We start from the raw sequence: 25,247 nt of genomic DNA, 5'->3' as shown, positions 1-25,247 counted from the left end.
AAATTAATAGCTCTATCTGATGCGTTCCACGAGCCTCTTAGGAGGAAATGTTACCGGAACAACTCGCCAGTCACATCATCACAAAATCAAAGGTCAACCCAAGGAAAGGTCAGGGCGGGAGCGACATGCGATGACAGCGACAAGTTCCACGAGGTTCTTACAAGGGAACATAAGATCCTCGAAATACCAAAGTGGTGAAAGGATCATTTTGGGTTATGACAAGTGGCTGTGTCGGTCAGAACACAGACAAACCATAAAACATCGGCAGCTTCACAACCCCTGTAAGAAAATATTATCCCGGCAGTGTAGCACAACACGCCCGGGCATTAAACAATATCCTCCACGTGACCCTGGAGCAGATTCACAGAGGCTTGTGCGGTAAATATTTCTCCTAACTGAAGACGTAACAATTCTCTAGATGGGTTGACGTAAGCGGAAGCATAAAAATAACAAAAGAAATCACATCAAAATTTTATTACAGTGTCTTAATTAGATACAACCACTAAGCGCTCGACTTAGGTTAATGGTATAGGATGTAGGTTAACGGTGTAGGGTGTAGGTTAACGGTATAGGGTGTAGGTTAACGGTATAGGGTGTAGGTTAACGGTATAGGATATTTTCCAAAACATTCTATAACTTATTGATTTAACCTCATGATCATTCTCACATCTACATTTACGAGCCAAAGTCATTAAACAGACCTTGGTAAATTTGGCTCCAGGCCAGCCAGATAACGTAAGCTTTCAGTTGTAAAAACCGTGAACGCCAGGCGAAGTGAGTCACGGGGCGGGACTCAACTCACCAGCGTATACCGAGAAGAACGCTCGCTGTGTATACCATCAGTCATGGCATAAAAAACATGTGAACAGATATTTTTGTACTTTGTTGTCGGCTGATGACGTTTACTCTGCGGTAACTTATTTTCTGCTGATTTGTTTGTGTCTGATCCTAAAGTAATAACACATATTCGCCATGTTAAGAAAATTGCAGGTCTGGTTAGTGTCTCATTGTAGTACAATACACACAGACACGAATACCTGTAAGGCAAGAGAGACGTTCATACAGGTGAAGTTATCTAGAAGGGTTTAGTGCCACAGGATGCGAGAGGCCCATATCCTAGTGTGTCCTGCCTGCCCTCTTGACCTACTAGTGGCCCACTCTTGCTATCCACCTGCTTCAGGTATTCAAGGACTACACTCTTGCGCTCACTTGACGCACACTCCTTATAATACTTCAGATTCAACGTCTTCCAGTTGGGTTTTTTCATTCACTCGTCCAACATTCTGAGTTTAAAGACGGCTTTAATATTGTAAAATGGAAAGTAGATAATTTTATGAGGGAGCATCAGTGCAAGTAGAGTAACATCTGTGAGGTCATAATGGTGGTGCTTATTACGGTATATGACTAGAAATGTCATTTAAAACGACCTAAAATGATGACCTACACTAAGTAGATTCAGCTGCTGTCGCAGAGAAACACGAGTACGGTGTACTGCTGGAGAATGTGTCGTATAGTCAGTTATACCACACTGTACCAGTAACCTCGGCTTAAGTATACAGAGCGCTCAGTGTGAGTTTTACTATTGTGCTGATAGAGATAAATTCATGAGTAACGAAGCAAGCTGCTGTATACATTAATTTATGAACACACTTTTCCCCCACTTGTTAAAGAAGTGTGGGGGAGAGTGGCACCAGTTGTGATGCAGCCATGGTAATGGGGGAGGCTGCACTGCTATACTTCACAGAGACACTGTCCTGCCAGAGCGACACTTTTTGTGCAAGGAAGAAGCGGCTCCGCCTGCATCAGTGATCCCTGGGCCATGTGTGGGCCAGACCCCCCTGCCCCTCATAACCACACATCACTACCAGATCTAACTGTTGCTGCTCCTAGATGCTGGAGCTGTTCCTTCTTGGTGGTGCCAGTGTTGTGCTGTGACGCGAGGTTGACATACATTTCGGAGGTCACTTAGGAAGCCTTCAGTGACCTTAAGCACCATCTTAATAACTGAGGAGAAGGTCCCTCATCAGTGTGGGTAGTTGCCTCCACTTCAGAATTGCTGTGGTCGACGCTCGCCTGTCTCACTACGGCTACAACATGACACAAAGTTCTTATTTACATTCAAAATCTAACATCTATTAAACTGAACTCTTAACCTTGTATTCCACTTTCGATCTAATACTACAACGAGGAGAGTTCACTTGTCGACCAAACATATAGAGAACCTTACTGGGGACTGATGAGTACTGATAATAAGATGGAAAATACAAATAAACCCGAGATTCTGAACAATGGCGGGGCTGAGTCAGCTTACGTACCCTACAACTATTTCCGCTGCAAGCAACTCCTTCACGTTCATGACATAAGTAACTAGTGACAATTTGTAGGAAAAAAAAAATTCGCCGCCGCCGCCGCAGAATCTTAACTTCTCGACCACTTCAGACAATCTTGTGCCAGGAGCAACACAGGGATGGCTAGCCTTTTATTTGTTTTAACCTAACCTAGCGTGGGTCTTAAGCGTTGAGTGAATTATGCTGGAGAACGCGGCGATATCACTAACTTACTGTGACATCTCGACGATTTAACTCTTACCAAGTGAATTACAGGTAAAGTCAAGGTCAGGATACTTTCTGTAGTTCACTAGTTCACATACATGATGAATAAGGATTTAAACTTACACAAGATGTATTATTACACCGTTGATTGTGACCTTCGCAGTGTAGACCAGTAAATTGTCACGGTGTAAAGTCTCGGAGTGTGTTACGGCGGCGACCATCAGTATAGTGAAAATGACACAACATTATTTTATATATCCCAGTCAAGGCTAAACTCTCACACACACACACACACACACACACACACACATATACACACACACACACGGTATACCATTAAATATCTAGCACAGATGTATAATATAGCAAAACGAAAATAACACGGAGACGTAAATTAAGTTAACAAAATCAATGTATTAACCAATAAGGGTGGACAAGAATTAATCATTGGCCGTGTTTGGCTGTACTTAATAACAAAATCTTCACTTGGTAACCACACAGGAATATCTTAATTCATAACTGGTGGTGTCTGAAGGTTGATCTAGAACAAGATATCAAATATTTCAGTTATCAGATCAGGGAAGCCACGGACTGAGCTGACCAAATGTATCAAAAAATAAAACCAGTATTGTTTAAAAAAAATTTAGTTTATACTTAATGTTTGTGTGGATCCCAGTTGGAGGAGTGAAGCCTACAGTAGTGTTGTGGAGCTTGAGCTGGAGCCTATGACGAGGATGAGAGCACACGAGGATGCTAGTGTGTTTATCTCAGACCCGTCCCAGATAAATAATTCCTCGCCTTCGTGGGTAATCGTAAATGTCGCCTAACCAGCATGCTAAGTATCTGGGATAGGGTGGGGGGGATATTTTCTTTTTATTCTTGTCAGTGATTGTGTGTGTGTGGGTAGCGTAACCAGACATATCAGTAGTGGTGTTGTCTGACTGTGAACTATCAGTGTGTGTTTAGCTGTTTATTTCACTCCATAGTTAAGATATTCAAACATGATGGTCATATTTTTTTCCAGTGTGTGTCGGGGGGCATGAGTTGTAAATTTATAAGATATTAAGGTTGTCAAGGCTTACATTTTATTCTGAAGTCTTCGATCATTATTTCTATATAGTTGTTGAAGGTAATTAGGCAAGTGGTCACTTTATGACAACACTAAACATACCTGGAAATAAAGTAAAGCTCCCGTGTTTTACTTGTGGACTCTTGCGACATAAAGAGAGAAATTTATATCCACAAAATATAGACATCTCCCATTTGTCAAAGACGCTTCAGTCCTTCTAGTCAAGTGATACTAATGGTGGGGTGTGTTGAGGGCCACCCAGCTCACCATCACTGTCTCCCTGCATGGTGTCCGTTTCGGGGGAAGATAAGCACACTAGTTTAGTGTGCGTGTGTGTGTGTAATCTTAAGTAATTAGTATCCTAGTGTTATTTTAGATACAAGTTATTAGGTTTAAATATTTTTTCGGGAGTATGTATTCACGCTTTGTCAAGATATACTGTATTGTACTGTACCTACTAGACATGTGCCCATTAACCGATACCCTTTGTTACTTAAGGGGTAGAATTATATCACTCTGATTTTATTCGCCTTATTGTTATTTTCTTTAAAAAAATATTCGCTCAATCTGTAAAGGACAAGGAACGTCAGAGTCGGTTTAGCAAGCTAGGTGTCCTCAGTTACTGGTACTGTACCTAGACGGTAGTGGGAGGACTAGTCGGGGTCTGAAGGACTTAGGGCGGCTGTGGAGCATTGGTAGTCTAGTCAGTGGGCGTAGCATCAGGAATTAAGCCGATACAGCAAAAGTATGGTAGGTAACTGGTGATCCCCTCTGGCCACACACATCTCTATGTGATGTGCACTTAATGAAGCACTAATGACTGTTGTGTTACACCGGGGTGGTATATGATAAGCCCTTGTTGTGGGCCCCAAGGAGCAGACCGGAATTCAAGGTTATACAGTGCCTGCTTGTTAGTGGGTGGCCTGCTTAACACACGCACACGCACACACTAGGCCGTCCTGAATAGTTCCACATACTGTAGTGTAAATATTTTATTTATTCTCGCTGCTTCTGTAAGATCGTGGTTGCATTTTATTTACAACAGGAACAAATGCGTTCCAGTGCTGAATGGATTAACGATATTATGCCTATTATTTTTACTGATAATTGTGTCCTAGTAAATCAAATGAAAATATTGTTTCCTTTGGCCATATTTGGACAGAAAATTGTCCTTGAGGCTTACGTCACCCCGCCTGGACTATACTGAACAGGGAGGCCAGGCCACTCCTACAGTATCATCTGCAGTACAGGTGAAGCTCCTCTGTGTATGGTATTCAGTAAATCATCCTTGAAGTTCATCGACTAAGGATGTTGAAAAGTAACCAGGATAATGTATTTATTCTTCACTGATACACACAAAAAAGGTATAAAGTCGAGATCATTAGTGAAGGATGCATTAGGTGGTGCTTCCTGCCAGATATGAATCATTTGTGTTCATGAGCTGACCAGCATCATGAGGTGAAACAAGTTGGATTTTTTCATAGAAGTGTAAATGGCCGCCAATCTTGTTAGAAAGCAAAGGGTTTTTTTTCACTCGAATTGGTTAAAGCGTGAACAGTGGCATGAAGCTCAGGTGTCCGTGATAAGATGGTCTAAGTGCAACCCTTGAGTGCCTCCGCCCCCCCTCCCCCCTACACGGCAACTGCCACATGAGTTGAGTCTGACACTACACCAAAAAATGAGATCCGGGAAAGACGTCACGTGAGCAGTTAAATCAGGGACGTTTATGAGGAAAATTGACCATCACAGAAGTGGGCGCTGATTGGCCAAGAATGTGTTGTAATAGAATAATACACAAAATTGATTCAAGAGGTGGGAAGTACAGTCATAATGTCCCCCAGAACTCACCGCTCGAGACCTCAAGTGGGTGGCAGCGTGTAAGAGAGAAAATCCGTCTTATTTTGTCGTGCGTGAACTCCACCGAGCATGTTGTAACCTCTTGTTCCCTTCTGAGAAGTCTTAATGGCCTTTTGAGTTTTGACAAGTGAAGATAAAATAGTCCCAGTTCACGGCGAAAAGTGTTGGATACTTGAAGGGGTTTTCCAGAGAGTGACACAAGTAAACCAGGGAAATAACGAGTATAAAGGCGGGAAGTGAGACAAAGTTGAACGGTTAAAGTCAGGAGGAGACTTGGTGAGTGGCGCAGGGTAAGCGGCGCGACAACTTTGTGGGCAGTACATTAATAACGATGGTGCAGCGCGCGCCATAAATTCATAGCCCGACATAACCAGCCATTGACCCAACTAGGGGAGCTGATGGACCCTAAGTAGATAAATAGACTATACAAGAACGAACTTGATCACCTCTTCCTGGAATGGGTCTGCTGCCTCTGTTTTGCTGATTACATTGATGAAAATATTGCTCTTGGTTGACCATATCGGCAAAAGAACGTAAAAGGGGTGTGTTTTAGGACAACCATAGTTGAAGGAAAGGGTAACCAGGCTACTTCACGTCACTTAATCGCCCGCGCTACCCTTTCTCGTCTTGGTTTTTCCCTCCAGAATCTAGCAACCTCAAAAAAACTCAAATCTCCTGACACGCCCGATAACACAGTGCCATCAAGCGAACTTGTAAAAACCCATGAACTATAACAGAAGAACACAGACCCTCCAGCGACACGGTGGTAAGGCGAGTGGATATACAGTACAGTAGGCTTGTCAAAATCCTTCGTCCGCTGTCATATCGTCTAACACAAATTTTTGTAAGGGTATTATTTTGATCGACTGTACATCAAGCGAGAAGTGAACGCCAGGTAGATGTTGACACTACAAAACTTCGTCTCCTGCTGGACCTTGAGCACTCGGTAAGAGGTGTATCTGTCTTCACTCCCTATCTTGGTATAGTACATCCCTTCCATGCTGAGTTGTACTGTTGTTGATGTTCTGTCTGTCGATGTTGCTGTGTTTGTTGATGTTGCTGTGTTTGTTGATGTTGCTGTGTTTGTTGATGTTGCTGTGTCTGGTGATGTTGCTGTGTCTGGTGATGTTGCTGTGTTTGTTGATGTTGCTGTGTTTGTTGATGTTGCTGTGTCTGTCGATGTTGCTGTGTTTGTTGATGTTGCTGTGTTTGTTGATGTTGCTGTGTTTGTTGATGTTGCTGTGTCTGTTGATGTTGCTGTGTCTGTTGATGTTGCTGTGTTTGTTGATGTTGCTGTGTTTGTTGATGTTGCTGTGTTTGTTGATGTTGCTGTGTCTGTCGATGTTGCTGTGTTTGTTGATGTTGCTGTGTTTGTTGATGTTGCTGTGTTTGTTGATGTTGCTGTGTCTGGTGATGTTGCTGTGTCTGGTGATGTTGCTGTGTTTGTTGATGTTGCTGTGTCTGGTGATGTTGCTGTGTCTGTCGATGTTGCTGTGTTTGTTGATGTTGCTGTGTTTGTTGATGTTGCTGTGTCTGGTGATGTTGCTGTGTCTGTCGATGTTGCTGTGTTTGTTGATGTTGCAGTGAATTTGGATCCTTGTGGTTAACTTGATGTTGATTATGTTGTTGATGTTACTATTATTATCACTTTTTGTTGATACAGTATGTTGTTGAGAGCGCAGTAGTGGAGCAATGGTACAGTTGCCTCCATTTATAGCAGGTACAGAGGGTAGCGTGTTTTGTGAGATGTGGCACCACCGCCCACCAGACAACAGATAGGAACCAATGACGTTCGACTTGTTAATCTATATTAAAATTATAACCATGCAGGAAATGCGCGCGAGGGTAGTTCTGCCCATTCTGCTAGGTTTACTACTATGTAAACAAACAGTGGTGCCACATCTCACAAAACACGCCACCTGCTGTACTCGTTATAAATGGAGGCAACTGTACTATATACCTGCAATTTCGATGTATCTAATCCTTACACGACGTTATGCACTTTAGGGATGTGTTATTGCCATGTATTACTGCTCTTTAGGTACAAGGGATGTGCATCGTAAAAGCCTTTGAGTATCTGGACCTCATTTTACTCCATTTAAGCCTCTATTAGTTTATCCACATGGTCTTGAATCTAGGCCAGCTCTCCAGACACTTGACAGATGGTGTTAAAATTTGGTATACATGCACCCCAGCTTACGTCAGAGTGCATTTTATTTTTTATACTTTTTATCATCCACACGTTCTAGAAACTTAAGGTCAGGGGTGTAGTGGGGGTGTGACGTACTGTACTGGGGTGTAGTGGGGGTGTGACGTACTGTACTGGGGTGTAGTGGGGGTGTGACGTACTGTACTGGGGTGTAGTGGGGGTGTGACGTACTGTAGTAGTGTGACGCACTGTACTGGGGTGTAGTGGGGTGTGACGTACTGGGGGGTGTAGTGGGGTGGACGTACTGTGTAGTGGGGGTGTGACGTACTGTACTGGGGTGTAGTGGGGTGTGACGTACTGTAGTGGGGTGTAGTGGGGTGTGACGTACTGTACTGTGTGGGGTGTGACGAGTGGGGTGTAGTGGGGGTGTGACGTACTGTAGTGGGGTGTGACGCACTGTAGTGGGGGGTGTGACGTACTGTACTGGGTGTAGTGGGTGTGACGTACTGACGTACTGTACTGGGGTGTAGTGGGGGTGTGACTGTACAGTGTGTACTGTACTGGGGTGTAGTGAGGGTGTGACGTACTGTACTGGGGTGTGGGTGTGACGTACTGTAGTGTGTGGGGTGTGACGTGTAGGTAGTGTGACGTACTGTACTGGGGTGTAGTGGGGGTGTGACGTACTGTACTGTGACGTGGTGTGTGGGGTGACGTACTGTACTACGTGTACTGGGGGTGTAGTGGGGTGTGACGTACTGTACTGGGGTGTGGGGTGTGACGTACTGGGGTGTGTGTACTGTGGTGTGTAGTGGGGTGTGACGTACTGTACTGGGGTGTAGTGGGGGTGTGACGTACTGTACTGGGGTGTAGTGGGGTGTGACGTACTGTACTGGGGTGTGGGGTGTGACGTACTGTACTGGGGGTGTAGTGGGTGTGTGACGTACTGTATGGGGTGTAGTGGGGTGTGACGTACTGTACTGGGGTGTAGTGGGGTGTGACGTACTGTACTGGGGTGTAGTGGGGGTGTGACGTACTGTACTGGGGTGGAGTGAGGGTGTGACGTACTGTACTGGGGTGTAGTGGGGGTGTGACGTACTGTACTGTAGCTTCTCACGTTATTTACTTCTGTTACTTTGGTTCTACTGTTGGTGGCGTGATTCTCCGTGGCTCCGACCTTTGGTACCTTAACTGCTGGTACACAATGCTTCCAACAACACAGTGAAGGTGACCTGGCAGGCAGAGAACAATGTGAGCACAGTATTATCAAGTGTGATGTTGTACAGAACCACCCCTTCGTGTTAGCCGTTTCCTGGTTGTTAAGACAAAGATGACTCTGCTTGTTAAGAAATGCTCACTGTTTATTTGGGTTCATCTCCTAACACTGCTAAAGAACACTAACTGTCATCCTAGTCAGGACCTCCCGGCGGTGTCTTGAGTGTGTCAAGCATCATTATGATCACTACACGACAAGGACACCTGCACCCACTTAAATATTTGGCGTTGAGTGAGACTGATGATACATTACTTCATGTTTGCTTATGCTTCCATCACAGTACAGTTAGTGTTGTTCTTATTGTACGCCTAAAAATCTCTAGTTATGTTACAACACTTACTACCACCTGAGCCAAATTGCTTCCGCTGCTTCTATAATTATCATGGGTGTTGATGCCGCTCTTCCTGCTACCAGTGACACTACTGCGGCTGGCGTGGCAACTATGTCTGTTTCTACCTGATAATACAACAATTAATTTTATTATTCCTGTACCACTTGGGCAATAGAGTCTACTGCAGCTCACTCCTATTCCTTAATACTGTGCCCGCATCTCCCTACCTCATCCCACCTATACGGGAAGTGCCGGGGTGTATGGGTACTGTCTGTGGTGATACTTTCCATTAGCTGTACAGGTCACAGCCATAGCTAACTGTGTGTGGCCCTCCTGCATGACACGAAGCTCTAATGCAAGGATAAACAAGATACAACCGGGAAATAAATTATGTAGTATGTTATTTACAAGATGGAGGAGCGTAACACGACAGACTAATACACAACATTAGCACAACACCTGTAATATTCTCGTCTCCCACACCTGTATTACTCTCATTCATTAGCACAACACCTGTAATATTCTCGTCTCCCACACCTGTATTACTTTCATTCATGACGTTTATTTTGTTTTTACTTCCATGAATTAATTTTCTCAGGAATCATCATTAAACGAAAGGGAAAATAACAAACATTATTTTATTGTGGAACTTTAGTTAAAAAAATTCCTTCTTCAGCTTTACGTATATTACTGTATTAAGGCGAGTTCCCCCCGTCGTATTTATTTACCAGTAAGCACGAAGCACCCACTCTACAGTACAGTATAGTCGTCCATAAGCTTAGTGTGCCTCACGTTCCTAGCTGGAGGTGGTCTGCTAGGGGGGTATCTAATAAGAAAATACAATTATTCTCTTTTATAACCATCTATTGACTATTTATTATCTGATACTTCACTTCACTGGAACACTTTGTAATTTGTTCACGAGAGGAATTTCTAGTAAACATCATACATAGATGTTTTCACTAAGTTATCCTTGGAAGTTCTGAGTATAACGTTAAATTGTTGGCTAGATGTTTCTTATACGTGACGCCTGAGCACCTTAGCAGGTAAAGTGAGCTGTATGGTTGGTAAATGTATTCCTTTTTTTACCCAAACCTCAATATACAGAACAGTTTTCACTCATTGTTGCGTTACATGTTTAACAATTTACTGCTGTTGGAGATTTAAACTTGAAAAAAAAATCAGACAAAGTGTGTTGTTGGTGCTAAATGAACAAAATATATGACGCTGTGGATGGTCTCAAAGGTACAGTAGCGGTCTGCAGAGAAACACATTTGGCTTGTCTTCAACTTGTCCCAACCTTTACGTTCAAGATTTCTTCTTTCATACTGTGTTACCCTTGATGCGTGGGGTGTGTACTGTACCCTATAGAGTCGTAAGTAATTAACAATGTTAGAGTCTTGCTGCATTTAATACTTATAAAAACGGCAAACATTTGGTGAGAACTGAATGCACATGTTAATTGTTTATACCTATCACCTGTCAGTTAGGTGGAGGGTTTCAGGTGTGAGGATGATGCACTCTGTAGGACGCCAACACTCACTCGCCAGGAAGAGCAAGTGTAAACACCCAGAGGTTGTGGCTAACATGCACTCTCCCTCAACACGGCCAGTTTCGGGGACTTCCTCCTCCTCTCTCCACCAAGACTTTCCGTAGTGTGTCTTATCATCTACTTGTGTGGTAATCTCTACGTTATTTATGTATTTTGTTTACAAAATATCAAATTAGGTATTCATGCATTTATGATTGTATTCAAATATTGGCGTCTTAGTACGTACTGCACACGAGTACTGAGATGAAAGTGTAGTTTATTATATATATTTTTTCAGGGTGAAGTTCTGTGCACATTATTTGGGTGTGTAACTGACCCCATATATATGTATACCTGTACACGTAGTGAACATACACTGCTGTCGTGTGGGCGAGGGAGAGATAGTTGAGAGTACAATATTATGTGATGGAGGTGAGGAGGTCGTCACCTCACGCTCCAAGACTCCGCTATTGTCAGCCGCAGCCGAGGACCTCTTGTTTATTCTGCCAGGTCTACTGTAGGCTACACCCAGAGGTAAAATCTGATTTATTTTTGTATTTCAAATCGTTTTGTAAGAACCGAGACCTAATAAACGATGGGTTAGTAACTACGATATACGTTGTTGAAGCAGACAAACGCTCCTCTTAAAGTAAGGCGCGTGTCCTCACCCTTGATGTAGCCGCGCACCTCACCAGCTTCACGCTGTTTAGTGAAGTTGTGTGTTGCTCATACACAGCGTCCTTGGCGGGCGGTGTGAAGGACGGTGCCTAAAAGCTCTACCTGTGCAGTGTACAAAAAAACTCGCCCAAGCTGTACTGTAGACTGATATCCTTGCCAGACTTCAAGAGAATCTGGACTATTTTAGGAGTCATCTCGCGCACACAGACAGACCAGCACGGACTTGGCGATGCACAATTCCATGTTCCACGAACTCATTCACGGATAATGAAAATAGATACAGAGATCCGTGACTCGGTTGGGTTTAACACTATAATAAAGATAATTCAAAAATGTATACTTACTTGGTGCCGACATGACACTTGAAGACTTCATCCTTGTTGTCAAGTTCATGTACGACCTTGAGGTGTGTGATGTAGGAGTAGCATCAAGGATTCTGACACTATCGAGTCCTTGGTAGTTAAACACACGACGGTAAAGGTTAGTTCAGTTAATATACTTTGTTAACAATTAGACTGACACAGTACCATTCCCCCACCGCCACCGCTTTTCCTGGTAAACACCTTGAGAACGTCACGGTAACCACATCCTACAGGAAATTCTTTACGTGGAATGAGGAGTTGAGGAGGGGCTCGGGGGACTTAGGGTGGAGTGCAGGTAGGCTGGGCAGAGTATAGGCGGGGCATGCGGGCAGCTGGGGAGGAAGCACCCTGGGAGAATAACCAGACGTTGGGCTGTGTGAGGCGGTGGAGACGAACCACCGCAGCCAACTGCACCGTGGTATGTCCGTTCTTTACTAGTAACTGGTTTTTGTTGCCAGTTTGTACAATATACATCGTAATGTTATTATGATTTATAAGAAGAGACAACAGCCTCCTGAATTATTATATGCATCACTAATATGGGTACAGCACTATGACCCCGCCTTAGATCAACGTCTGCATCATACTGTACACCTCCCCCTCTTGGCTAATAACGCATTTCTCTGGGGCGTTGCGTAAAATTCAGGCTCCGTAGCGTAACAGTGGATATTCTCTTCAGTACAGTATTATTACTCGACTTGGCCTTACACAGACACAAGTTAACTTTATAACCAGTCCTCTCACGTACAAGGTCGTCTGTCTTCACTTTCTACAACAAAAATTTTCCTCCTTCATACTTAACCTAAAACAATCGTGTCAACACTTTATTAATCTGTCAGTACTGTGAATTGTGTGATGGTCCGTGAGAGAGACTCGCTTTTATTGAACAAACTAATGGTGAATCAGTCACTGTTAGATGATAAACAGTTAGGAGTATGATCACCGGGCAGCCGCGGCCAGTGATCGGGGGTGAGGAACAGGTTCTTCCCATCAGCAGCAACCATTTCTGCGTTAGGCAACAGCTTTCGAAAATTAGGAAAAGCTGTACATACCTTCTCCCTTTTGATAACGACAACTAAACCGGTAACCAGGAAATAGTGACTGGTGACAACGGCATTTGTAAACTTCAGAAAACGTGTACAGTCTACTCATAACTTATAAAGCATCTATTGTATGAAACACAAACATTGCCTTTAGTGAACGGTACATAACAGTCCTGATAAATTGTTGAAGCAGTTAAGAGAGAAAAAAGAGCATTACATGACGCGAGGGTCGAGCAGCAATCAACAGCAGCACACAGGTTGCCTCAGCAGGAACAAAGGTGGCGGCGCGTCACACTGGGTTGGGATATTTATGTCAATGTCCCACTTTAACTATTCTAAGACACACCCAGAGCTGCTTTCATGACTCAATACTCACTTATAACCTTCACGATGCTTTTAGTTTCCTCAAGTAAAATTTTTTCCTCGTCAACCATATTTTAATTCCCTTTTTTATGTACTGTATATATATGTTGATTTTCATTATGTAAGCTGCGATTCGTACAGACCTGACCTAACTTTAAAACAGCTCTTTCGTGATCGTCACTCTACACACAAACCTATAAACAGGTCATCGTTCACCAGCCGATATCACCAAGTTTGTATTTTTTTTCTACAAAGCTGCCAAAGTGTTTTTCCTTTCCTACAGTGTACAGTTCTTCACACTGCAAACTGATCATGTACTTGTGGACTTGATTACTGTAGTAGTGAATGATTTTGAAAGCTTCCTAGTGAACATATATTGGAAACAAATATATGGCCTGTTATCGCCCATACGTTTTAAATTATTGCTAATCTGGTGTCATAGTTCATCAGCTGTTACCTGTTGGCTGTGTATCAGTATGATCGTGTAACTGAATTATGACAGTCATACGCGTTTAAAATTAGCAGTAATGGACATGGAGACTACATCATTTGTTTAACTCGTAAATAAGATATATGGCGTGTATCATGTCAGCAACAGTGTGTTTAGTTTTTATTGCAGCTTCCTACATTACGTTGTGAGGCGCAAGAACGAAAACAAAGATCGAGTGTTAATTTTCGTACAGGGAAAAAATCTTCAATCTAAATAACACTTTGTCACCCATATTATGCTGTTCTTAACAACTAGCAAATACAGTACTTTTTTACCGTTGAAGGTTGGGCGTGACATGGTGACAGATCTTGTGGTGGGAGACCCGAGCAAGTTTGTTGATCATTATCTCTGTTGAGGCGGCAAACACAGAAATTGACTCACTCATAACTAAAACTTCTACTTAAGGAATAGTGTCTCCTCCTTATACACACACACACATTATATATATATATATATATATATATATATATATATATATATATATATATATATATATATATATATATATATATAAAGAGTGAGTGACGTGTGCGAGACGTTAAATAAGGATGAGAATGATGATAGACGTCAACAAGGGAATAGCGATTGAATCCTTTATGGAAGATGTAAAAGAATGTCAGCGAGAGCAATACATTATGTAGAAGCGTAGTGTTGGTAGAGTGGTGAGGGGCTACGTCAGCCCTTCACAGGTAGACGATACTGATGTGTTAATTTGTTTATTCTTATTGGATTCTCATTTACATGGAATGACACGAGCCACAGGCAGTAAGCCGTGTTATTCATGAAACCGAGGCTTAAAATAACCCATATACGAATCTGTACTCTCCCACCTAACCTGTACGGGCTAACTTACACCATTATAACCAATGCTACTTGTCACTCCTCCCACTTTATCTCATAATGTACTACACACTCCCACACCGCTCCGCGCCGCCTGAACACAGTGGCTCGCTGTAGACACCAATAGAAATATCACGTGTACTTACAACACTTGTCACTCATGGGACATGGGAACATACTGTGGCTAAATCCTGCTATACTGTACTCAGATGGTGAGACTTTTCCCAACACTTGTAACACAACTTAGCACCGCCCATTTCCCTGCACGCAGTGCAGTCACATTTCGTTAAGTTCTGATGTACAGTATGACTAATTAATTTACAGCAAATAACTAAGTCCTCAGGGGAGAGTTTACGTAGGATAACTAACAGCACCAACGTACATGTTCATGTAATGAACAACCTATTTAACTGAAGTGATTACAAGAGAATGTGTGTGTGTGTGTGTGTGTGTGTGTGTGTGTGTGTGTGTGTGAGGCACATTAACGCAGAGTAGAAAGCGTTCAACGTCATTTTTTTACGCAAGTTACTGAGATCATTGTCCCATAATGCCAACAGCTCCACACAACGTTAAGATGATATCAGCTCACCTTGACCGCAGGTGTGTATGGCGGGCTTATTCCTGCCTTCATCTGGACTCGAGGTGTGGTCTCATAAACTCCACGTAATGACGAAGTTGCCTTGCTATCACTATTATTCTCGCACACCTACATCACACACACGCACATCTACGTCACACACCCTCATGTCACACACACACCTACGTCACACACCCTCATGTCACACACACGCCCATGTCACACACGCCCATGTCTCCACCACCTGACCTACACCACCACCTCCTGACCTTTGATAACACAATAGACAAGGAAATACTTAGTCCCAGTGAATATTAACTTAATGTTTCTCGTAACTGTGAGGTGTAGACACTCCCTGACGTGTATAGTATGTGACCTGGTGAACCTATTTGTGAAACTTAACGTAATATTTCATCATATATTATTGTAACTCCATGAGAAATCTCTTATCACTAGCCATTAACAAAACCAGGTATATTAAACTTCGAAAAATGTAAAAAAAAATCGACGAGACAGTAACAAGAAAATTCGTACGTTATAACGCGAGAGGAATAATCACTCGGGAACTGCTATGTGGTACAGGCATTTTTCCCCGCTTCCACGATAATATACTGTGCATTGTTTAGCGTGACATCGTGGACATTTTCTTGAGCATAAAGATTAATCGAACAGCTATTGGAATACAGAGCAATAAAGACAACAACATTAGGATAAGAGACAAGTGTTATCCATGGCACTGCTTGAACAAACCCCGGCAGTGATACAACATTGTGTGACCCAAACCGTATTTGTGATGCAGCTCACACGTGTCCCTCCTTCCCTCCCTCTCTCCACCTACCTACACTGTCACTCCTTCAGGTGGTCAAGGACAGACATCCTACTTTACAACAATAGGTCTCATATTTTGTATAGAATCGTATGTAAACACCGCGGTTATATACACGGAGGAGGACTGTGTGTGTGGTTGACGTTGTTGCCGACACACATAACATGGCGCAACTCTCATAACTAAACGCTGATCATAGCCTTCCATCCCTTCTGTATAATAGGGAACTGTACACTGTAATAGCGGCTCGTAACAAGAGGGAGGAATAAGGGGGTGTTACCTCATCTCCCAGCAGAGCGTTGGATCCTCGCCAACACCGCCTCCTGACACCTTGCTCGCCGTCTACCTGACTGGCTTGTGTTGGTGTAGTCTCTCCCAGCGACGACTAGTGATGCTCAGCTTCCCTACACTCTTCAGACGCTCAAGTGTAATATAATTTTAGTATTGTTCATATCAAGTATTATTTTGTCATCTGTAAAGTGAATATTTAGTGTTTTTTTTTTGTTTATCGCAAGTATTTAATATTTTACTCGGGAATCTGATAATTAACTTTGTGGAATGGGTGGATGTGAAAGGGGGGAGGTGAGGTCACAGCTGACTGCGTGCCCCGACAGAGTCGCTGCATCATTATTCTTCATTGTGGCGCGAGGTTTGACTCGTCAATATCTGATTATCGAAAATGCTTACAACCTATGCTGATTGGTCAAGGGCATTAAGCCAGTCAGAGCTCACCTTCACCTACCAGACAGATCAACAGTTGGTCTCCAGTACTGCTGTATATATTGTATATTGATGAAGTTTCCTGTGACAACGAGTAGTTCAACTTCTTCACAACAGTACCTCGGCGGTCCAGCTGCACGCAGACCACCTGTCACCCGGCTAGTGGGGAGGGGGTGTACTCTATTGGCGCCCGTGGCTCGTGCACTGTTCAGTTTGGTAATGAAGCAGCACACTTTTGTCTGCTGACGGTCGACAGTAAATAAACATAACCCAGGACGTAGACGATAAAAACTTCAGTAGGTTATGACCACACGTGTAGACAAGCTCTGTGAGGAGACTTATCTTGGAACAATCTCGGCGTGACCCACAAGAGCTGGTGAGGTGCTACTGTGTGCGAGGCTGTGTGTGTGTGGGGGGGGGAATTGGGGTTGTGGGTTAAGGGGTCACTGCTGGGTGGCAACATGACGCCATCACTAAACTACTGTACAGTGTTAGTGGACTCCAGTTCTATCGTTTGTGCAGGCTGCCCCAGCGAGTCAACTCACGCTGCTGGTTATCCTAGTTATTGCAAGACACAGCATAGTGCCGCAAGTGTTATCAGTTACTTTAAACAAAAATGGTTTTATAATTTCTAACAATATTTCCTTCCTGTAGATATAATTAATCTTCTGCATCCCAATATTTTGTGTGTATGGCGGCTACGTCGGCGTTAAGGGTCAGGCACGATACTGCCACGTCTCTAGGTCGATCAAGTCCCATAACTGATTCATAAGGATGCAAGGTTACCAAACTTGACCTAGATAATCACGACATGAAGCTGTTCATCAAATCTCAGGAAGATTCATTAAAGTTTTCTCGAGTTATTGAATGGTTGTGTAATATTGGCTGGACGAACACAGACTCCACCAAGCGGAACGTTAATGACGGTATTTACTCTGAGTAATATAAAATAAAACACGTTTCACATGAGGTAAACGTAAGAGTATTCTATATATGAACTACAACAAAGCCAACCGCTGGTCGGCAAGCTTGGCTATAATTAGATCCATTTTCCACCATTAATTGACTCTCAGATGTGAGGAATTCCTCTTAAGTCTCCTTCATTTCTTAAATTAGACATGTTTGTAAGACGCCATTAATAAAATTCTCCCCGGGCAGGAAGCGTCAGATGACTCAGGCTATACACCCCGTAATGCTGTGAGGAATGTGAGAGAGGCAACAAACTGTGAAGACTTCTTACTCACCCACTGCAGTCCATCACGGTCACAACAAACGACTCTCGTAATATAATACAAACAATGAGACGAGATATTACGAGTACTGTAGTTACTATTAATAGGAATATTAGCTTATACTTGGCAACCATTGATTTGGAGAAGAAAACGACTTTACGCAAAAGGGTTAACTCGTTCATGTATTAATAGTTCTTAGACAGCCAGGAAGAGCATGTGGCCCCGCCCTAACCACAACAACTATTTTCCGGTTTATTTGTCCTGGTTGCTGACGTTGTGTGTGTGTGTGTGTGTGTGTGTGTGTGTGTGTGTGTGAAATAAACGGGGAGGGAGGCTAATCTTCAGGTGATCCCTACTCCTTTGTAATCATCAACCAGTTTCCTTCCTTCCTTCCTTCCACTCTTGTAGTCACCGGACCCGTCGTAACACACACACACGTGCTGTATACAATTACCCCGCGGTGTAGCTTATGAACCTTGGACTAACGCGAAAAATATGACCACAATAGATAGATAGATAGTGACAAATAGATATATAGATAAAGAGTGATAGATAGATAGATAATTAGATAGCTAGATAATTAGATAGATAGATAAATAGACATAATTAGATAGATAATTAAATACATATGATAGATAGATACTCTGCAGCCCTCAGCCTCTCTATCAAATTTCCGGGTTACATCAGATTCTCAGTTTACTCCCCCACTGATAGCTGATGGTGGTACTCCTTCGGTGGACACTTTGTAGTATATTTCATCGAGTTGTTTTTCCTTCTCGGTGAATATAAGCAGTGGTTTTGGTCATGAGCTTAAGGGAAATGTGTAGGGAAACTCGGGAAATGTGGGGAAATTCTGGAGAAACAAATTACAACCTTTAGATTCCTACCGTCCCCTCCCCAATCACCCTCTTGTCTTAAAATCTTTCCCACTTTTGTGACGTCAGGTGTGGTCTGTAACCTGGGACACGGGACCATGTGGTTAGGTTAGGTTGTTATACCACTAACTGTCTCCCTGTCCACGACGTATACAAACACTAGTATGACGACACGTTGTAATAAAAGTGTAATATTTCCATTATTTCTATTTATTTACTTTTACTTTCTTTATTCTCTTATTCTTAATCTTTCTTTCTTTCTTCTGCCTACAGTATGTCGAGCAGTGTGTGTGGCAGACGGAATGACAGAAGTGAGAGTCTTGAAGCAGGAACGGCGTGGTGCACTGACCCAGGAGGAAGGTGAGAGACAGGAGTGGTGTTGACAGGGAGACAGGAGTGGTGTTGACAGGAAAAGACTAAAGTAGTGATGTTGACAGGGAAACAGGAGTGGTGTTGGCGGAAAAAGACAGAACAGTGATGACGGGGGAGTTTATAAAGAATTAAATGTGACAGGAAAAGACGTTACACCAGGAGTAGGAGTGTCAGGACTTCTGGGTAAGGAAGACAGGACAGGATACACAAGTTACAGAACCAAACGATTCATTAAAATTACATAAAATTACTGTACTTTCATAGAACCATCTCTGTAAACTTCATAATTTATTCCAAGAAATTAAATCTGTCCGAATATTTTTTTTTTTTTTTTTATTTATTGTTCGTATAATTAGCTAACATGGTTTATTTTTAGGTTTTAATAATTTGGATTACGTTAGGTTAGGTTTCATTAGGTTAGGTTTGGTTACGTTAGGTTTGGTTTGGTTACGTTAGGTTTGGTTTGGTTACGTTAGGTTTGGTTTGGTTACGTTAGGTTTGGTTTGGTTACGTTAGGTTTGGTTTGGTTACGTTAGGTTTGGTTTGGTTACGTTAGGTTTGGTTTGGTTACGTTAGGTTTGGTTTGGTTACGTTAGGTTGGTTTGGTTACGTTAGGTTTGGTTACGTTAGGTTACGTTAGGTTTGGTTTGGTTACGTTAGGTTTGGTTTGGTTACGTTAGGTTAGGTTTGGTTAGGTTAGGTTTGGTTGTTTTCCCACTGTCTTTTTTTTCCACGAATTGTTATTTTTCCTAGCCCGTCTCAGTCCCACTAAACAGAGCCCGGTTCCGCCTGACTGGCAAGAGTTAATTTATATGTTCTTATGTATCTTTCAACAACTGCTGGGTGAAGGTCTCTAGTACGTTTGGCCTCCAGATACTACCTCAACTTCTGTCTGGCCTCCACATACTACCTCCACTACCATCTGTCCCTCCACATACTACCTCCACAACCGCCTGACCTCCACATACTACCTCCACAACCGCCTGACCTCCACTCATTTCACCCACTCTCCAGGAAGCTGACCGTACCTACTGTATGTTGAGTTATTTACAGAAGAAAAGGGAAATTGTTTAAGTCTTCAGAGAGATGGTAAAAAATGTATACTTATTTCCTCAAGTTTCCCGTCCTCTCTCTCTCTCTCTCTCTCTCTCTCTCTCTCTCTCTCTCTCTCTCTCTCTCTCTGTGTGGTAAACGCTTGTCTTTGCTACGTTAAATTTACCTTAAACCGGAGATGTGAGAATGTATGTAAGTGATTTATGTTTAATTGTTTTTTCTTTGTCAATTTCTTTTTCTGTGTGTGGGGTCTGCGTGCCATGGTTCTCAAATGGTTGTGTTCACTGTCTGTAGTGTTAGTATCAGTCATTGTCGTTTTAGTAATTTTAATGTTTTTTTGTTCGGTTCACAAGTCTATAAAATGTCGTGTTAAGGTTAGTTTAGGTTAGGTTAGATTAGGTTGGATCGGGTTGGGTTAGGTTAGGTTAGGTTGGATCGGGTTAGGTTAGGTTAGGTTAGGTTCCAATTTCATGAGAAAAACCTCAACTTATCCTCCATTATTCCTACAAGGGAAGCGTGGCGCCACAGTCGTTTTTCCAGGATGATTAACAAAGGATGAGATGACGAGCTTAGTAGTCTCCTCTGTTCCCGTGATTAAGTATTAGTTAAGCTGACGAAGGTTTGTGGTCGTACACTAATTAAAACAAACTATTAATTGGACTGAGACGCGATGCTGAAGCCGGGGGGGGAGGGGGAGGGGAGGGGGTGCTCGTCGTGTTATTTGTCCACTTAAAGAGTTATGAACCAGGTGATTTGCTGTACCTTATTATGAAGTCCAGTGTATAATGTAAAGTACGATGAGTGGAGAATAAGCCCGGATATTAGGAGGTATTAACTGGAGTGCGTGGTCAGACCCCCGGCAGCAGGCGTGCCAGCGGACCACACTTTTCCTCCTCCTCCCATCACGTGTAATATGATCCCACTGTGTAAATATTACTCATTGTGAAAGAGTTTTAAGTTGCTAATTGAAAATGGATGTATTATATGGGGGCCGTCTGGCGTTCTCTTGTTTGTGCTTCAACTCTGTTCTGGATGATTATTACAGCATTAACTCCCACTGTGCACACGTCTTGGAGGGTACAGAGTGACCTTCCATATATGATAATTCTATTTGTACAGGTAATCGGTAGTTCTCCTTCTATATACACATTTCAACTTGTCGCTAAGATTGTATGTGTTGTGTCCAGTGTTTAGCTTTGTGTCGTAAGTTAGTGTACATGAGCTGAAGTAGTAAGTACTGTGTGATGGGCGATATACGTACATTGTTTTTGGTTTTAAGACATATTAGATGGTTTGTTTTTGGTTTTAAGACTTATATTAGATGGTTGTGGGGCTAGTGAGGAGGGGGAGGTAGTGAGGAGAGGGAGGTGGTGAGGAGGGGGAGGTAGTGAAGAGAGGGAGGTGGTGAGGAGGGGGAGGTGGGGGAGGGGGAGGGAAGTTGAGAGTGGGTAACATCAGCTGAGTAAATATGAGTACAGTACATGGTGGTGTTGGGCAGCAGTGTCGGAGTAGCTAGCTAGTTAAGTCTCAAGGCAAGGCGGATCCAGGGGGGGTCCTTGAGGATCGGATCCCTCTTTTCACCAGAAAATTCCAATACTTTTTCTTTAATGCAGTATTGTACTCCGGCATTTTTGTACAGTAAAAAAAAATATTTACGATTTACTTCAGAATGTCACCTAATATCAAGTGCGCATGGCTTCAAAATGGCCCTGTACTATAACTAGTACAGGGAAAAAAATACAGTAACGGGAGAGAAAGTTCGGAGGAAAATGCAATAAGGGATGAATGTTGGCAGGGGAAGAAAAGTCGTCAACAGGGAAAGAATTTGGTACTAGGGAAGAAAATGATGAGGAGGATGTAATTATGGGCTGTAATTTGGCTAGGGAAGAAAGTCGTCAACAGGGAAAGAACAAGGCAATTATACGTGGGTGCATGAGGGGAGGAGATTGGCGGGGGAGAAAATAGGGAAGACTTCATGAACACGATAAGAAGGTGATAACGGGAAAGCAAAACATGATAGCGTGATGAAGGATACCGGATAATGAAGTCAAGATAGCAAACAAAATGATAGCTGACAAGGAAGACAAAATAACGTAAAGAACGATAGCGGATAAAGAACTCCTGTAGGTGGTGCAGGAGGACTGACTATCACAGGTTTGAGTGAGGCAGTGAGGCGCCTGCAGCACAAGACGCGTTCATGAATATTGAACAGTAATTACACACGATGAACTACAACACACATGCCAGCACTACATAAAACCTCCCTATAACGGACTTCTCTTTCCATATAATCCGCTAGCTGGGAGGTTTCACTTTTAACAGACCTTCGATATAACGGACTTTCATCTCTGTATAGTTCGTTTGATGTTTTTTTTTTTTACTTTTAATGGGCCCTCGATATAGCGGATATTCCTCGCCACACAGTTCGTTATATAGAGGTTTTACTGTACTGGTGTGTCTCATGTGTTCATAATTATATCTTTCACACATATGTTTACTCACGTCTTTATTGTGTTATTCTTCTTCCTTATCCCTTACTCTTCTTCCTTCGCTCTTATTCGCATTTATCACCACCTCTTCTTGTTCTATGTGTTTACAGTATCGTCATATCTTACACGTTAATCACTTCAGTAAACACAATAGTTAGCTCGCCTGGTGTATGTATCTTGACTAGGTGAGGAGTTTCAGGTGGTAAAGCTTTATATATTATACAATAGGTGTACTTGGGTTGCCACCTGCAGTTTAGTGTAATTGAGTCTGATGTGGTTTGTGTGTAACTGCTGTATGAATTGTTCTTATATTAACTGAATCTTAACGTATTTTCCCAAGGGCTGTTTTCATTTCTTCAAGCGCGGGTCTATGGGAGTAACTTATGACCATCGTCCCAATCTATTTTATTATTTTTTTTAACGTTTTAGGTATTTTGTTATCTCGGATCAGTTTTCCCAAGAGCAACTCAAACTCCAAGAATATCTATCGCCTTTCAGTGTGTATTAACTTATGACTCAGAGAAGAAAAACTAATGTTAGCGGGTAAAGTCAATTTCTCATCAATAATGCACAGCAGTAAACAGTACTCTCTCTCTCTCTCCACGTGTTGGGGTGGGTGTTGCGTGTTAAGTGTAGTGGTGGTGGTCCTGAGAGGCGTAATAACAGCAATAGCACGACGAGCTCTGGGGAGTGTGTGGTGACTAGCCTGTGTACAGTATGTATTTGTTAACTAGGTGTATTCGTGGAGTTTTTATTTATTGCAGTTTAACACACACACACACACACACACACACAGTCTTATTCTATACATATTTGATTGATTTTTATCCTCAACAATATGATAAAGTATCTAATTAAAAATACCAATATATTGCCCATTTAATTTTTTATGTTATTTAAAGACGTTAGTTTTATCTCTGAAATGATTAGTAATATTTTGTCGTGAGAAATTATTGAGATTCGTTCACGTTCCGTCAGCGGTGAGGAAACAAGTGAGCAACGATAGGTGAGGTTCCTGGTGTTTATGTAGGACTTCCAAAGTGGTATCGTATCGTATTATTTTAACGTAAACCTAACCTAACGTTCTGTTTTTTATGCGAGAAGTTCCCCTAACACCGTGTTGTTGTCTTAAATGCAACAAGTGGACCCTAATCGTTATCTCAAGGATTAGTATGTGTGTACCTGTGAGTGAGAGTGTGGCCCATTTGTCATGCCTGTGTTATACCTTGGGAGTGTATTAAATGGAGTGGGTCAGCGATAGTCTAGTCACAACACGTAAATAAATAATAATGATCAAATTTCTCCGCCTTCGAGACCTTTATTTTATATTATTTATCATTGTAAACGGAGACTTTTATTGTTACAGAAAGACGGTGTATGTAAACAATGGGGAGTGTGGGATCCATGAGAGACACAAGGGAAGGGTAAAAGAGGCGGGTTGTCCTTCAGTTGATTAAGATAACTTTAGTGATGACTGCCATGTGAGCACTCGGTAGACCCACAAATTAACCACTTTAGCTACATAGTGGTTGGTTTAGGTTCTTTGGTAGTGTGGACTATTTTTTTTAACTACAGTGTGGGAGCCGGAACATGGTAATTTAAGGTCATTGATAAGGAAGTACAAGGTATTGCTTTTTCTTCTTAGGATGCAAAACCGTGCATTATTTTGGCTGTACCGTGTTTACCGTATAGAATATAAATATATTATTTTTTTTTACTGGTAATTGACTTAAGTTTAATTAGAAATATTACTTTACATCGTTGTGGATGAATGTGTTGTACAGTACCTGTGGTTAGTAAACATTAATTTATATTGTGTAGACGAACAGGTGTGACAATTATTGCCAATCTAGTTTACTTACTCAAGGCGCCTTAAATGAACACGCTAGTGCAATTATTGTCCTGTAAACTCGAGGTTCACTTATTATATGGAAAGGAATTTAGTTTTCTAAAATAAAAAAAAAGGGTAACATCTGTAGTAAGGGGATGGGTTGTAGGGTAGGAACACGTAGCTCAACACAGCATCTTACAGAGAGGCTTCCGTGGCGTGCTAACTAAGCATGATGGCTCATATCCTGGTTTTACTATATCAAAGCTCCGCTGCACAGTACCCCACTCTCAGTTAACACTAAATCACCACGGCTCCTCCACGTTACCTCTTCCTTCTGGGGACAACTTTTAAGTAAAGTTATGTGTGAAATATTTACAGCTGTCGCGGTCATGTAGAAATTTTATGTATTTATTTGTTATAATATACAGTCGAGTAGTGGTTCCTTACCTTATGTGATGAGTTGTTGTTCTGGAGTGGCAGTCTTGCGTCGCGTCTTCTTGTCTCCTTACTTGGTGATTTAAACTTTTCTCACCAAACTACTCAATATATCAGATACAGTTCATCAGACACTTAAATAAAAAAAGTTTAAACCTTCAGCTTTTATAAGACCCGTAACTATTTGCTCCACCTCGTGGGTATTACTGTGGGTTCTCTCTAAACGCGAGAATCAAAGTGCGCATGAACCTTCCTCCACTGAGGCGCGCGGCGGAATGAGTAAGTTGCTGCCAGCACTA

The 25,247-nt window shown here is 42.3% G+C and overlaps 1 protein-coding gene across 1 annotated transcript in view; it reads right to left on the bottom strand.

Annotated features, from left to right (window-relative positions):
* The window catches only part of LOC121878468 (sodium-coupled monocarboxylate transporter 2-like), a 46,106-nt gene extending 20,868 nt beyond the window's left edge, over positions 1 to 25,238 (bottom strand). Inside the window, exon 1 of the mRNA XM_042384706.1 lies at positions 24,961 to 25,238. The gene's annotated coding sequence lies outside the window, so the exon portion shown is untranslated. The remainder of the gene's footprint in view (positions 1 to 24,960) is intronic.
* Between the last annotated feature and the right edge of the window lie 9 nt (positions 25,239 to 25,247).

This window comes from Homarus americanus, unplaced genomic scaffold, assembly GCF_018991925.1.
Source record: "Homarus americanus isolate GMGI-L3 unplaced genomic scaffold, GMGI_Hamer_2.0 scaffold41027, whole genome shotgun sequence".
Taxonomy (NCBI): domain Eukaryota; kingdom Metazoa; phylum Arthropoda; class Malacostraca; order Decapoda; family Nephropidae; genus Homarus; species Homarus americanus.
Note: the sequence above shows the minus strand (reverse complement) of the source record. Positions and strands in the feature narration are given on the sequence as shown.